We start from the raw sequence: 17619 nt of genomic DNA, 5'->3' as shown, positions 1-17619 counted from the left end.
CAAAAGAGAAAGAACTGTACATGAATAAATGAAGTCCTTACGCAGATAAGAGGAAATGGGATCCAGTGCCCAAGCTGAGGGGTTGGCCTTAGCTATCAGCACTGGACAGAAGCAGAGTATAAGGGAACAAATGCATACGTGTTGATAGATTTTGTGCTTGGGAAGAGGTGGTGTTTTCTTCCGATATTTCTATTTTCACAGAGCAGTAGGTCATCAACTGAAAGTAAAGAGAGGGGAGAAGTTTGGAGACTGAGAAAGAAGAGGTATGAGATCAACTTTTCAGATAAGAGCAGAAAGGTAAATTCACAAAGAAAATGTAATATGATAGTGTGGCAGCCCTGAAAGCCCACTTGGGTATTTGATACATATGGATTTAATGTGAGACCAGTCAGCATGGTTGCGAGTTGTTCTTCCAGCCTCATTTAGGTGTTTGGGTGAAAGTGCAAAATTGGGCAAATGTAAAAAAAGATCTCAGGGGAATTGAGTACAGATGCAAATGAATGGTAGTAACAATAGAGAAAACAGGAAAGCAAGGAAAGCAAATCCCTTTGAGGGAGTTGATAAACAGTTAAAAAGTGGCAAGGTCAACTGTGGGATATTCTAGGTAGTCAAGTTACTGGAGGGGCCACCTACAGAGCATGTGGGGGAAAAGGAGGTTATGTCAGAGTGGGGTGCTGAAGCTGACAGGACGGGGAGAGCAGTGGGCGAGGTGGGGTGGACGACAGGAGCAATCCAGGCGAGGACTTCAAAGAACAGAGAGGTCAGGAGTAGGATGGATCACCTCTGTGGATATTAATATTCAAAAATGACAACAGAAGCAGTGGTAAGTAAAGAGAGTAAATCGGATGCTGAAGCCATTAAAATATAAGGGAAAATTAGAGTCATAAATTACTCCAAGGGGTGGTGGGCAAGAAGACTCTTTAAAAGCCCTGAGAAGGGGGGAGGGGTAGATGAGCTGTGGATGGAAAACAACAATAATGAACAAGCAAAATACCCACCCCCACCTCCAAGTCCAGGAATACGTGAGGTGTGACAGAAACTTGAAAGGAAGCCACTACTGAGGGCGACGCAGAAGCCATCGCCACATGATGCTTCTGCGACCAAGCCTCACAGCAGCACAGAGGTTTATACATAACCACTCACTAAGGCACTGCAGGCAGGGTTATTCAGCTCTGTGATGAATGAAGGCCTTAGAGAGTTAATGCGCAGACTAGATGGGGTGGGCGGGAGGAACACCTGAAAGGCTGTTTCCACCTCACAAAAAGGCGACTCTGCTGTCATCCCTCTTCAGGACCATGACAGATTCATTTTGTCTTTGCCTGTCTTTAGAACATTATGCCAAGCGAAGGAGGCCAGTCAGAGCAAGACAAGTACCGTATGATTTCACTCATAGGCGGAATTTCATGAACTAACTGAACCACCAAGCAAAATAGAGACAGACTCATAGACAGACAGCAGGCAGACAGTTCTTGGGGGGAGGGGTGAAGGGATTGTACAAAAAAACAAGAAAAAAGAGGGAACTCATGGACAACAGTGTGGTGATTGCGGGGGGTGGGGTGGAGGTGGAAGAGGGCATAGAGGATAAATGGTGACGGGGAAATAAATTTAAATAATTTTAAAAATAAAACAGTAAAAAGAATCACACCAAGAAAAAAGTCCCTCCTTTTAACAAATCTCAATAATTGAACTAAGCCCTGTGATTCTGTCTTCTGTCCAAATCACTGGACCCAAATTTTAGAGCACATGTTTCTGCCTATGGACTAAAGTGACTTACTATCTGATGGTTAACCCACTTTTGTGCATTTTTGGACAACTGTACACGTTCCAAACTGGAAGGAGTTTCAAGGATCATTGTTACATAAATCACAGGCTGCAATGATAATGTTTCAACATACTTTATTCTCCTAAGATCTTAAAATGCTGAACCACAGAAATAGCTTAATTAGTCTCAGCTTTCTTCCGAGGTATGAGGGATGCTGTAAGTATTCCTCAATTAAGAGTTGAGGTTCAGAGAAGTTGTGGCCTACCTCCCAAACCCCTGCTTGCTCTGAGGAGGCAGCTAAAGAATCAGCCAACTGATCTCAACGGAACTCTTCCACAAGGAGGTTCTGCATGAACAGCTCAGTGAGCTCTGTTCTTTGCCATTAATAGTTTCTATGCCATAAGCGGTTTGCAACTGGTAAAAGTAGTCATGCAGATCCATCGTCTCTCTTCTAATCACACACGCACACACACGCACACACACACACACATGCTTTTTAGAAAAAAACTGATTACCAGGTACAAGGGTGATAAATGACCTTACAATAAGGTAAGACATGCCATCCACACAGGTATTGAAACTCTGACCCTGACATAAAAGCACCATAAACAGCTAACATCTAGTGAGAATTTCCATAAGGCGCTGCTCTAGGAGCTTTGCATAAATTGATTCTTACAAGCCTTACAACAATCATGAGGTAGGTATGACTATTATTGCTACCTTACAGATAAGGAAAGCGAGACACAGAGAGGTAAGTAATTTACCCAAGGTTTTACAGCTAGTTCAGTGGTAGAGTCAGGATTTGAACCTAGTCATTATGGCTCCAGATTCTACAATTTCAGCCAGGATGCTATGTCGCCTACAACATACACACACACACACACACACACCAGTCCACCAACTGTACTTTTCTAACATAAATCATTTTCTCAGAGGTGGGATCACTTCCTAGAACAAAGATAAGAAACCCTTTGCTATAAGACAGGATGATAGTCTTGCTTGATTTTACCCCAAAGTACTATATGACCTGGAAGCAGCTGCAACTCAGAATAAATTTGTTCTCAGCAAAAATTATCCTCTAGGACAGTGGTTCTGAAAGTTTAATGGTCATGACATTCACTTGTCCAGCTTATTAAAAATGCATTTTCAGAGGAACTGGCTCCCAGAGTCTGACTCACTAGATCTGGGATGGGGTCCAGTAATCTGTGCTGTTAACAACCTTCACCACCAGCTTCAGGGAAACCCAATGGAGATGGCTCCCAGACGACACTATGTCCCAGGAAGAGACAATTCTAGTTATGAATGGGGTGGTTACATTGGTTCTTGGATGAAATAAGACAAAAACAAGAACTTTGATATCTTTTAAAAGCCCAAAAAACAACTCAGACCATTGCTAGTAAAACAGTGATAAAATACATTAGAAAGAGCATGAGCCCGGGAGTTAGAGAAATGTGTACCCCAGACTTCCTGCTTCACTAGTTGTGTACCTTGGGAAACTGGGCCTCCATTTTATCATTTGTGACCCAGAGGTGATTGTGTATACAGTTCTGGGGAAAGCTGGGACAACTTATATTTATTCCCACCATATGCACACCAGGTTGAAGGTGGAGCAGCCACCTTGGCACCATGAAATGAGCAGAGCGATAGAAGCAGCTTGGGTCCGACACCATCAAGGGAGGTCACTCCAGCTCTGGACTGCCCGTTTTACCAAGTATATAAAACTCCAGATTTCAGCCATAGATTTTCAGGTTTCTGTTACTCCCCACTGAATGTAATTATTATCTGATATGATAGAATTATGTATGATTTTATTTGTTCTTTATGCCTTATATTTTTCCAAATTTAAAAAAACTGTACATGGAAAGAATATTCATTTGTCTCCACCCCCAGAAAAATCTGTATTGCTAATGCATACTACTACTAGACCTTGCCTATGGGTTCCCAATACTAATTTTGTTCCTTGTAAATCAGAAAATGGGAATAGTTTTAAAAGATTAAAAAGCCCTGGCCAGTATGGCTCAGTGGTTAGAGTGTTGGCCCACTGACTGAAGGATTTCGGGTTCAATTCCGGTCAAGGGCACGTTCCTCAATTGCACGCTCGACCCCCGGCCCTGGTTTGGGCGTGTGCAGGAGGCAGCCAATTGATGTGTCTCTCTTGCATCAATGTTTCTCTCTCCCTCCCTCCCTTCCTCCTTCCCTTCTACTCTTTCTGAAAAGCAATGGGAAAAAAAACAACCCTCAGGTGAGGATTTATTAAAAAAATTTTTTTTAAAAGATTAAAGAAAAAAGTGCCTGGTATGTTTTCTTAGAGCATTAGATCAGGATGCTTACTTCATTTTTCAAACAAATGATTTGTGAGCACTTACAGAAAGCAGTCATCATGACAAGGCAGCATGAATTCATTAAGAACAAACCCTGTTGAATTAATGACTTTACCTATAAAATAGGTTTGTGACATTGATCGATAGTGGATATGTTACAGGCAGCATCCCTGGGAAAGATGGAGAAACATGGATGGACAGAAAATGAGGCGAGGCAGGTTTCTAGCCTCATTTTGAACAACTCTGCCTAAAGAGAGCCAGTTACCGAACAGATGGTAAGGAAATTCAACAGCATCGGTATTCTATCAACATCCTGGAAAAAGATGTAAAAGGTAAAACAAAAGGTATGCTTATCAACTCTGCAGATAAGCTAAGAGGAATAGTTAATTTGTTATAGAAAAGAATCAAGATCTAATAATCTCCCAAAGATAGTTAACAGATGACAGGACCTTGATTTTTATGACCAAAAGAATAAAATATCCAAGACTGTTTTGTGAAGCCAAGCTTAATAGTAGGTGACAAATAATGCTGTGTTGAAATGCCTAAAAGAGCTAGCACAAACCCGGGCTTAACAAAGGCATAATTTTCTAGTGGAGCTATACTGTCTCGAGGAATACCGCTAGTAAAGGCATAATCGATTCCTAACGAGGTGAGCCCCAGCTGGGCTTCGTGTGCTAGATCTGAGGTTTACATCATCTCAATCCCACCCGGATATTCAAGCCCTGCCCAGACTCTGGGACCAATACTACCCACGAGGCAGCCCCCCTTTCCTTCTCCCTAGGCAGGTAATGCGGCAGCTTAGCGCTGCGGGAGAGGCCGCAGAGAAAAAGACACCACGTTCTTAGCTCCAAGATTTGAAAGGCGGTAGGAGGTAGACCAACGGTACCACCCACAAGGAGGTCAGGTAGCTCTTCCTGCCCTGATCGGCTGTGGAGGCAGAGTTATCCTAGAGCAGAAATAGGACAGAAGGGCAGGAGCCATATGCTCTACTCATGCCTGTCTGTGTGGCCATTTGTCTGTCTGTCCTCAGATCTATTTTCCACTCTTCTGCCTCAGCTCCCTTGCTGCCTGCCTTCCAGGTACCGTCCGTTAATGGGAGGGACTGATAAAAGGCTGGAAGAAGGGAAGGGGGACAACTAGAGTGTTTTCACCTCTTCGTCTGACTCAGGCCGCGCCTCCTGCAGGGATTTTGCCTTCTCCATGGCTCCAGCTGCCCCTGGCCAGCCCCTCCCTCTGCAGCCCTCTCCTGGGTTTTAGACACGGCCACCTTCTTGGCTCCGGTAGCACCACAACCTGCCTCTGCTTCCCTCCCGCCCAAGACGGCCCTAAGTTGCCGCACACTACTATAGTTCTGTCACCCATGTAACCCATAGGTTTTAATATTGCCCATGTTACATTGTTTCTGTTATCTGTATGGGCTCTTTGTTTCCCTTGAGGCCCTGGCTGATGCAGCCCTACCCTACTATTGTCACTTAGCCGAGTCATTGACTATAGGAGAAAAATAGATAAAGGCAGATAAAACAGTCCCCTTTAAATCTGGAAATCAGAATTGAGTGGACTTGTGCCTCATTTATGGCTGAGCATTCGAGAGCTGTTGCCTGAGAGAGAAGCCCCAACCTGTGCATGGTAAGGGCCACAGAAAGAGCAATCTGCTACATCCAGGCCCAAGAAGGCTCATCACCACTCCCAGACTTCTGTGGCTGCCAGTGGCATGGAAGAGATGCAAGAGTGTACTGGGGCAACGCTGTCACTTCACGTTTAGTCTTAGACCTGAAATCTGACTTTGGCTCTTTTCTAAAATCATTTTTACAAAGGTCTGCAGTGGTTTTTTGCTCTAGATTTTTTAGTGTTCATTTTCTGGGACAGCTCATCAACATTTGACTGAATAATTACCCTCTCAACCTGCAACTCCAGGTGGCCACCCTTCCTCGCTGGCCTTAAGAAATAATGAAATTTACTTAGAACAATGGAACTGTCCATTTTGCTACAATCCAATTCAACTATGATGATGGTTAGTCTCCTTGGTTTTATACACCTTTGTTTTAGGTATTTAGGGCTATTAGGTTCTCTTATGTTTACATTTGTAGGCATCTTCTATATTCTTAAATCTGCTTTTTGCTAGATATATAGCAACCATAGATTTTTGTTTAGTGTACATCTGACATATATAATCCTTTCTGGACAAGATAGAGATTTGTGTTAACCTAATCTAAGTCTGTTTATTGAAACCATGGATTAGATATTTAGGATTTACTCCTACCGTATTACTTTTTTCCTGTTTTTTTTTGTGGAATTTTTCCTTGCTCCATTTTTCCTTATGTAAGAGTACTTTATTTTAGCAATATGATCCCAGGGAACAAAAAGTAAAAACAAAAATAGAAGAATGGAGAACCAGGACAACGATCTGTGGACTTGGCTGCCACCAAGGGACTGGTTGCTTCATTATGTGAGACCTTTCCAGGATGAATCTCAAGCCATATGCCCAATGGAAGAAAGAAAGCCAAAAGTTCAGCCACAATTCAAGCCCCTCACCATAGGTACTTGGTCACTGTCTTCTGCACAAATTCATTCCCAAACTCCAAGCAAGCCCCTCCTGCTATTGTGGTCTAAAAGGTCAAGTACTATTTTTTTTTTTTAAGCAAGAATTTATTGACCATAGCAAAAACACACTTAGGACAGAGAAAATAGGAAGGGCATATAAGAAGTAGCGAGAGAGCCTAGGCTGGGCTGCTTTGGCTCACTGGGAAGTCAGAGAAAAGCGGGCCTTGGATACAGGTTCAGGGGGTTAGCCCGGGATGAGCTGCTGCTGCCCATTGTTCCTCTAGTTGCAAGTCCCTCTAAGGGATCCCTTAGAGGTTAGGAGATATGTGCTTATGGGGTAAGGAGAAGGGAAAGGGGAGATATGGGCATGCTCCCAAGATGTTTTCTTATTGACTATGTCATGTTCAACCAATTCTATTGATTTAATATATCCAATTCACAGGGTTTCCAGATCAAATAAAAACAGAATGCCAGGTTAATTATGCATTTTAGATAAACAATGAATATTTTAGTATAAATATAACTCATGTAATATTTAAAACATACCTACCTACCAAAAAAAAAAAAAAAGGCTCACTTATGGAAAAATCAATACAAATAACTGTCTTTTTGTAATGTACCACCTACAAGGAACATTACCCATATATATTACTTAACCAAATAAATGTCCCTGTCTGTTATAGTATATTTCACTTTTAATCAATACTACCAAGATTCTTTATTGTCTTTAAGATAAAGACAATAGCGTGTTATACAAAGTCTATTCTGATTTGACTCCAACTTCATTCCCCAGTGTCATTTCTCACCCAATCACGTTCTTTCCTTAGATTACATGTGGCTTCCTAACAGAAGGGCCAGACACTGCCCTGTGCTCCCACACACTGCTCCCCCTAGCCAGCAGTTTCCCTGGACTAACTCCTACCTATTCCAAGATTTAGACTTCCTGCCAATTCTTTCTCATCCACAAATTAGTCTTCAAATTAATTCCACCAAATCTCATGTCACCCCAAAATTTGCTTATAGTCAGAACACTATAGACAAGATTCTGTAGAGTTTTCTGAGTGCATTACTCCTGATTTTTAGCCCCCCAAATAAGCCATAATTATGCATAAGCTCTATTCGTGATAGAAATACCATTTTCTGAGGAAAAGAAGTATACTTTCCTCTTTAAAGGTAGCTCACAGTCACACTAAATTTTGACTTTTGGCCTCATGTAAAAGGTTGCTACCCTTGAACTATCACGCGCTTACTTTTTCTTTCTTTCTCTTCCATGGCTGTGCACTTGGGGGATCAAATTCTCTATAGGATGAGTGTCTTGGGTGAGGGTGGCAGTGAAAGAATGAATTGGAATTAAATTCTGCTCATTTCTCTTCCCAAATTGCATTAGTAAAAGAACTGCCAGCCTCTTCATCATAAAAGTTGTTAGGTCACAGGGGCCAGCATGGACAGAGTAAAATTACAGCAGCGTAAAGCCTTCCTGAGGTGAGGAATTAATGAAAAGAGGAGCTAGGCCAGCCATCCCTGAGCATTCATTTGTCACTTAGTACTTTTCTAAAACCCCAAGAGGGGCATGTCACATCCCAATCCCCCATATCCTAATATCAACATTTCTGGAGTTTAAAGACAAAAGCCTGACCAGAGTTTTGCCTGGAGAAGGGTAGTAGCAAAGAGTGGTTTTGTGAAGCTTGGGGCTCTCTCTCCAGATTCTCACCCCCATCCTTCCCCTCTTCTCTCCTTGAAATGCACAGGGAAAGATGCAGATTAGAACTTGGCCTTGGGACCTACTCCAGTATATATACACAATTACGTAAAAACAATAGCTAATATTTATTGGAGGGCATGGGAAGTTAAGTAAAAAAAAAGACATAAGGGTGGGCAAAAGTAGGTTAAATTGCCAGCCATCATTACCTAGAAGATAAATCATAAGGACATGAAATGATAATAATATAAGAAGATAAATAATACAACTAAAGGATACAATAAATAAATAAATAAATAATAATACAAGGATCAATTCTGTTGTGCATACTCACAACCGTAAACCTACTCTTGCCCACCCCTGTACATATACAACTAAAGAGGATTAAAAATAAAACTTTAAACCACCAATATATGCCAAATGAAACAGAGTTATTGTATTGTATAGATTAAAGTAGGCCTGATAAATATGTTAAGGTGATAAGGAAATAATACTACATGAAGCAATACTGTTAAAATGTTTATACTACCCAAAGAGATCTATCTACAGATCCAATGCAGTTCTTATCAAAACCCCAGTGACATTTTTTTTTACGGCAATAGAAAAAAAATTTCTAAAATGCACATAGAACAAAGAAGACGCTGAATAGCTAAAGCAATCTTGAGAAAGAAGAACAAAGCTGGAGGCATCATACTTTCTAATCTCAAACTATGTTACGAAGCAGCATAGTATAGGCAAACAGACATATAAACCTGTGGAACAGCATAGAGATTTCAAAAATAAAGCCGCAAATGGTGATGTGAAAACTGGATTTCCACATGCAAAAGAGTAAAATTGGACCTCTGTCCTACACCACATACAAAAACTAACTCAAAATTGATTAAAGATCCAGGTGTTATATTTAAATCTACAAAACCCCTAGAAGAAAACAGAGGGAAAGCTTTATGATATTGCTCTAGGTTATGATTTCTTTGCTCTGACACCAGAAGCTCAAAGAACTAAAAGCAAAAATAAACAAGGGGGTAGGGAGAAGAGGCAACCTACAAAAGAAAAGAAAATATTTGCAAACCACACAGGCATACCTCAGAGTTACTGCACATTCGGTTTCAGACCACAGCAATGAAGCTGTATTGCAATAAAGAAAGTTGTAATATTTTTGCTGGTGGAGGATCTTGCCTTCAGTTTGTAAAAAACCAGTACCTATAAGGAACTCCCACAACACATTAGCAAAAAAAGAAAAGTATCTCCATTTTTAAAATGGACAAAGGAATGGATATTTGTTCAAAGATGACATACAAATGGTGAACAGATACATGAAAAGATGCTTAGCATCAGAAAAATGCAAATCAAAACCACGATATAACACCTTGCACTTGTTAGCATGACTTTTTTTTTTTTTTTAAAGAGCTAAGTGTTAGTGAGGATGTGGAGAAATTAGAAACTTTAAAAACTGTTGGTGGAAATGCAAAATGGTGCAACCACTGTGGTAAATTGTATGGTATTTTCTCAAAAAGTTAAAAATGGAACTGCATAGGAGCCAAGAATCACACTTTAAGGTATATATCCAAAGGAATTTAAATCAGAATCTCAAAGAGATAGCTGCACTCACATGCTCACTGTAGCAATAGCCACAATAACCAAGATATTAAAACCACCTAAAAGTCCATCGACAGATGAACAGATTTTTTAAAGTGGTATATATACACACAATGGTACATTATTCAGCCTTAAAAGAAGGAAATCCTGCTATGTGTGACCACATGGATGAACCTGGAGGACATTATGCTAAGTGAAATAAATCAGTCACAGAAATATAAGCACTGCATTATTCCACTTAAAAGTTATTTAAAATAGTCAAACTCACAGAAAAACGATAAAATGGTGGTTTCCAGGGACTTAGAAAAGGGGAGATCGGGAGTTGCTGTTCCACGTGTATAAAGTTGGCAGTTATTCGAGATGGATAAGTTCTAGTGATCTGCATACTATACTGTGCTCAGAGTCAATAATACTCAATTGCACACTGAAATATTTAAGAGGGTAGTTCTCATGTTAGGAGCTCTAACCACAATTTTTAAAAAGCTTTGTAAGTGACAATAGGTGAATTTTTTAAAACCAAAATATTTGGAGTAAATAGTATGAAAAAGCTAAAAGCTTAGAGATTTGGAAGTTCAGATTGAAGAACTCAGAACACAACAGAAAAAGATGAGAAAGTTTTCAAAAGGCAATATCAAAGATAGAAGTGTCAATAACTGCCTAATAATAGAAAAATCATAATCATCTCAATAGAGGCAAAACTGTTTTTACCAAAATCCAACATCCATTCATGAATTTAAAAAACCCACTAGTAACCCAGGAATAGAACAGAATTTCCCAAGTCTAAGAATACCTACCAAAAAATATATATATTGAGGATAATGCAGAAAATACTGAGGAATAGGAGAAGGAAATAATTAAATGAGAATATTCAGTAAGATTGGATTCAAAAATACCAACCTACCAAAAAGAGTTTCAATGGCATTTCTCTAAATCTGAAGTGACCAGCTAGAAAACAAAAACTGTTACCATTTTTAATAGCAACAAAAACAATAAAGTACTCAGGTTTTAGCTTAAAGAAACTAAGTCCTCTATGGAGAAAACTTTGTAAAATCTAATAAAGGACACAGATGATAACTGATATAAAGGGAGATTTTCAGAGTTATAGGTGAAAGGAATCATGATACTTTTCATCCCCAGATTAATCAAATTTAATGTAACCCTACTCTAAACTCCAGTTGGATTCAAAGAATTCATTTACTCTAAAACATGTATGAAAATAACATCCTTGAAAAGAAAGAAGAAAATATTATGTTACACTACAGACATGAAGATATACTATTAAAAACACTGATAAAAACTAAGTATGGTACTAGTATAAAACAGACAAATGATCTAATGGAATAGAGAGCTGAGATAGACCCATTTACATATAGGAACTTAATATATAATTTTGAAAAATGGTACTAGGGTAATTATTTAGATAGAGCTGGGAAAACTGGTTCATGCATTGAGAAAATCTAAATGAAATCCTACTTACTCCAAAGGGTGGGTTCCAAATGAATAAAGACCTAAACGTGAAAGGTAAACTAGAAAGTCAATAAGAGAAAATATGAAAGGATATCCTCAAGATATAGACAGCAAAGAATTTCTTGGAATGACAGAAACACAAACCACAAGGCAGAAAAACTGATTCTGACTGTACCCAAATGAATTTCTATACAAAGACACCATGAAAAGAGTTAAACAGATGACAGGTTTGAAGAAGACACTAAAATTCAAACTTAACAAGGGTCTGTTTTTTTAAATGAAGGAATTTCTGTAAACCACTAAGATTAAAATCCCCAGTAGAAAAATGGTCAAAGGATATAAATTTATAGAAGAGGGAACCCAAAAAGCTAATGAGCATATCAAAGTATAGTCACACCTATTAGTAATCAGAAAAATGCAAGGTAAAATAATGCAATATAATTTTATGCCTAATAAACTATAGGGGGGATGCCAGATAATGCCAAGTATTCCTGGTACGTGTATAGAAAGTCTACATCAATCTGGCAGCACTTAATCAAATGAAGTAATTATATACTCTTTGACCTCAAAATTCTACCAGTGAGCATTTATCACAAAGAAATTCTCACACAGGTCCATTAGGGGGAATGTATAAAGATGTTCATTGCAGTTCTATTTGTGATAGGATGGAGATGAAGGCAATCCAGTTATCTCCCCCTCATTCCCTGGGCAAAGGGATACATAATACATGATGCACCACAGGGTACCATGAGGAGTTAGAAGCAGCAGACTAAATGTACCCACAAACACAAAGATAGATCACCAAAAAAAAGTGTTAAATAAATATACTATAAAAATATTATTTATACTGTTTAAAATATGTAGATAACATAAACAATAAAATCTGGAATTTGCTTCAAAATAATCTAGATAGGGTAGAAATGGAATAGAGTTGGGGGAAAAAAATCTGGGCCGTGAGTTTATAATTATTGAAACTGGTAGTGAGTACAGAAAACTTATAATTTTCTCTCTACATCTGTGTACTTAAATTATTGTATAATAATTTTTAAATACATGTATACAAAATACTAATTTTACCAAAAAAATAGAGAACATATATAAAATGCACCAGAATGGTTACCTGGGAAGAGTAAGGAAAAGATATGTATATTAACCAGCATATGATCATTAATTTTTCACTTCAGAGAAGTTTCTAGGTCTGTGGCAGTAAAAGGCAACTGTTATATGTCCCATTAATTACCAGCCATTGCTTTCATTTGTCAAAGCAAACTAAGATGAAACAATGTTCCTTAACTCAAAAATCAGTTCAGTACCATGACCCTCTTTTAATGAGACTGTTTTCCAGGTGACTCATTTGGCACATATTTCACTACTGATTTACTATTACTTTTTAATATTTACCTATTTCCAAGTAATTGGTTTATTTTTTCTCTCATCATGATTTTCAGACCTTATTAAATATTTGCCCTAACTCAACTTTCACATATTTTAAAACACACAGCCAACTTGAACAACAATGCTAGAATAAAGGAGTAGAAAGAACTACTCATTACAATGAGAAGTTGAATATTTTTATTTCACTTTCTCCTAATACGTCTTTTAGTCTTGAGGTCATCTATGTGCTACTCTGAGAAGTAAACTGCACAGTGCCTATAATCAGGCCCCACTGAATCCAAAGCCAACCTCAATATGGTACGCCAGGAGCAGACTTTTTTGTGTTTTTTTTTTACCTATTAACTGCAAATGGAAAAACAGATGCAGTCAGAATATAGCAATTATTTTTGATCCCCAAGCAAATCTTAAAATAAAAGCATGGATGCCAAAGGAGTGAAACAGGTGGAGGGAATAAAAGGTACAATGAATGGTTCAAGCTGGGAGCTATCAAATGTTAGCCTGTATCAGAATCACCTGAGGAGCCCGTTAAATCACAGCTTGCTGGGGACCTGCCTCCAGATGAAGTTCTGATTCAGTGTGCCTGGGTAAAACCCCAAGAAACATTGCTCTAGCACGTTCTCAGGTGCTGGTGATGATGGTGGTGGTCCAGGGCTAAGACTCATATTGTCCCTGACCATGCCCAGGGTCCAAATCCTTGACTGCTAGAGCCTACCGCCTACCATACTAAAATGAAGTTGTTTTGCTTAACTGCCAAAAGTGTTTAACTTATATGCATATCTGTGAGGAAAGTCTAATAGGATTCACCAAAATAATACTCCACTTAAACTGGATTTCCAGCTTTCCGTGCCAATAGCGCTCTCCCAAACATGGGGAGCATTCCTAAAACCTGCCGGACTTTCTGTAGGAAGTGTGGCAGATCAACCCCACAAAGTAACACAGTACAAGGTGGGCCAGGATTCTCTGTGCGCCCAGGGAAAGCGGCGTTGTGACAGGAAGCAGAGCAGCTGCGACGGGCAGTCTAAGCCGATTTTTTGCGAACAGGCTAAAACAACAAAAATTTGCTGAGGCTTGAATGCGTTGAGCCCAACTGCAGATCTAAGAGAATGCTGGCTATTAAGAGATGCAAGCATTTTGAACTGGGAGGAGATAAGAGAAAGGGCCAAGTTTGATCCAGTTCTAAGCTTTATATTTTGTTTTATTATGTGACAATAAAATCTTGAGGATATGTTCGCTGGAAGGAAGGGAGGAAGGGAGGGAGGGAGGGAAGGAAGGGAGGGAGGGAGGAAGGAAGGAAGGAAGGAAGGAAGGGAGGGAGAGGGAGAAAACTGGACTTTCAGAAACTTCAACCTGCCCCAATATTGTGCCAACACTTTTATAGTTCATTCTTTCTACAAATGTTTATTAGGGACTAACCATGTGCCCAGCACTGTGCTAAGTACTCATATACAGTATGAGGGAAACAGCCAGCCTTTACCCTCCTGGAATTTACACTAAACTCCCAAAATAACAGTCACCACAGGGCTCCACTAGACCATGTAGTTCTTCCTGTGAATTAGAAAAAGTTCCCACATAGCAAGTGGAGCTCTGGCTGCATTTTAACTCTTCTACCTGGCGTTGGCCCCCTGTACAGACACAACCTGCGTTCATCACTAGTTTTTCTTTTCCTTTTCCCCTTCCTTACAGGAAGCATACTGTTTTAAATACTAACCATACACACACACACACACACACACATTTCAAATGTATATATGTTATAAAAACATACAAAAACTATACATGTTCCTTTAAAGGTAATGTATCCGTGTTCTTTAAGGTCGACGTGTTTTTAACTTCCAAAAGTTGCATTATTCTGTGGACTTTGTCTTCTTTGCTTTTCACTCAGCACTAGAGCTTTAAATTCTACCCATGTAACTGAACGTGCACCCGCTTCATTACCCCTGACTGCCGCGAAGTATTCCACGGAGCGCACCTACCGCATTATTTTTCCCCAAGTGAGGGACACTCAGGTCACCACCAAAGCCCAATAACCTCCAACAATGTCACAATAAAAATTCTGATACGTATCTCCCTGTGGGCTATCTCAGGCTGGAATAATAACTACGAAATGAGACGCGGTGGTGGGAAGTAGGTGGCTAAGACAGAAAAATTCAAAACTTAGGCAAAAAATAACTTCTCAGTAGTGTTAGAGGCTGTGTTGTTGGAGTTGCCGCTTTACGGTGAGCAAAATAAAAGCAACAAAACTGACCCCTTCAAGAAACCAATAGGCGTGCCCTACAGCCACCCAGAACCCGGCGGCTGAGAAGGAACTAGAAGGATCAGAGAGTTCAGGACAAGCCACCTACTTAGAAGAAATTAGTTTATAAATTTAGAAAAGTAGTCATGTAAACCTAGTAAACGTTATTTTAGTAGCAACTGTGTGAGAAAAAGGAAGCCTTCCCCCACTTATAAGGACACTGCCCGCCCGCGTCTTCCCTTATACAGCTCTCACCCCGGACAGTTGGCAATACCTAGACAAACAGACCCTCGGCAGTTGTCGTCACCAATGGCCCTCGAAGCCGCCTGCATCTCAGAAAAAGCTATCAGAAAACTCCAGTGTCAGGGCTCCCTGCTGGGCTACCTAACTCAGATTCTCCAGAAGTGAGCCCAGGAGTGGCATTTTTAAAACTTCTCATATAACCCAAATGTGCAGAGGACACCGCGAGAAATCACGGAGCTGACCACTTTAAGTTAAAAGCACTCACGCAGAATGTCAGTCAGGATATTAAAGACAGGTAACAGAAAATACTGCCTCAGATTGGCAAAGACAAGGGAATTTATCAGCTCACCGAGTCACAAGTCCTTAGCGCAGACAGACTTCTGTACAGGTGCATCCAGGTAGCAGCCCGGCATCTGCAAAGCTCTGCCGCTTCTGCTCGAACTGAGGCCTTCTAGCTTAGGTTGGTAACAAGAAAGTTTGCAGCCCCTTCAACACCATGAGACCCAAGCACACCCCGTAGCTGCTTCGCTACAGAAATGAAAGCTTCCCCAGAAGCCCCCAGCTTAGAACCACTCACAGCTAATTGGGCAGAGCTGGGCTCCAAGCTGCCAGTGGTAATTGAATTACTAGCACCAGGAGAAGCTGATGGTTCTCAGCTTGACTGTGCATTAGAATCACCTGCAGAGTGTTAAACCAGAAATCACCGAGCCCTATCCCCAGAGTTTCTTACTCAGTGCATCTAAGGCAGGGCCTACCTATTCGCATACTCAGTTACCAAGTTACGGTGATTTTGCTGCACCTTGAGAACCACCTGCTAGCTGAGAATGTAAGCAGCCTTCCCTAAAACACATGGCTCTGTGAAAGAGTAAATACTTGTGGTCATTTAAATAGGTCCACAAATGCCTAACATTTCTTTCAAAAGGTGGACTCTATTCCCCTTCCCCAGACTGTGAGCTGGATTTCGTGGCTTAGTTAGACTTAACTTCTAACAAAGTGTAAGTGATGTGTGTGACTTCGATAGGTCATGAAAGACATTGCAGCTTCCGTCTCGATCAATCTCTCCTTCGAAGGATTCACTCTGAAGGAACAAATGGCCACGTGGTGAGGACACGGGGAGAACCGCACCGCACCCGGTAGAGGACTGCGGCCTGCAGCCCACAGCCTTGCGAGCGAACCCTCTTGGAAGCAAGTCCTCCAGCTCCAGGCAGCAGAGGACTGCAGCCCTTGCCACTGTCCCCACTTCAAACTCGTGCGAGTACTGAGCCAGAACCCCCGCACTAGCGCTCCTGAATTCCTAACCCACAGACACTTACAAATGTTTGCTGTTTCAAGCCACTAAGTTTTGAGAGTAACTTGCTCGGCAGCAACAGGTAACTAATCGAATAAGCGAACAGAATTGGAAGGAGGAAAACGAGAAGCCATCTGGAGTAATTAACAGTGTCTGGTGCGGCGTTCTTCAGTTAGTGAATGTTTGCTATGAAAACACGCATGCCTAGAGACTCAGCAAATCCCAACTGGATTTTAAAGAACAACAGGAATTAAAGGTCTTTCATATCCAAGGAACCTACAGGAATCTCGGCATCAGGAGCTATGGGCCTTTAATCATTCTATAAATGGACTAATCCTAATCCAATCAATTGTGGGGAAAAGGGTAAGTATTGAGGAATTATATGACCCAAAACATAACTTCTGCTGCTTGGAAAGGCTATAGGAAATGAAGTTTCCTTTAGTTCAGTGTTTCTCAATCTAGGTTGTGCATTAGAATAATCTGGGAGCTTTAAAAATCGATTGCCTAAACCCTGCAGAATAATTAATTCATAATCTATAGGTTGAATCCAGGCATCAAAAGAGTGTTAACCTGCCAAGATGGTTCCAATTTGCAGCCAACACTGAACAGCACTTTTAAAATAAATAGTGGGCAGCCCTGGACAGTGTGGCTCAGTTGATTAAGCCTTGCCCCATACACTACGAGATCGCCAGTTCAGTTCCCAGTTGGGGCACATGCCTGGGCTGTGGGCTCGATCCCTAATAAGGGCCATGCAGGAGGCAGCCAATTGTTTCTCTTTCATTGATGTTTCTATCTCTCTATCCCTCTCCCTTCCTCTCTCTCTAAAATCAATACAAGCATATTTTTTAAAAATAGTGAGCATAGCAGTGGACATGTCTATATAAATAGTATTCCAAAACAAATACAAATCACAATTACATTGGCTCTAAAATCATGGTTATTAATTTATTTTTGGCCTCAATCCAAAAATCAGTTGAGTCAATGGAAGCATGGGGTAAGGGAAACAACATAGGTTTTGATCCAGACATACCTGGGTTTAACCCAGTGGTTGAGTGGATTGGGGCAAGTTTTTAA

The 17619-nt window shown here is 40.4% G+C and overlaps 1 pseudogene; it reads left to right on the top strand.

The window, feature by feature from the left end:
* Window positions 1-13647: 13647 nt before the first annotated feature.
* On the top strand, window positions 13648-13950 carry LOC107546544 (large ribosomal subunit protein eL42-like; annotated as a pseudogene).
* Window positions 13951-17619: the final 3669 nt, after the last annotated feature.

This window comes from Miniopterus natalensis, chromosome 1 (genome assembly GCF_054644295.1).
Source record: "Miniopterus natalensis isolate mMinNat1 chromosome 1, mMinNat1.hap1, whole genome shotgun sequence".
Lineage (NCBI taxonomy): Eukaryota > Metazoa > Chordata > Mammalia > Chiroptera > Miniopteridae > Miniopterus > Miniopterus natalensis.
Note: the sequence above shows the minus strand (reverse complement) of the source record. Positions and strands in the feature narration are given on the sequence as shown.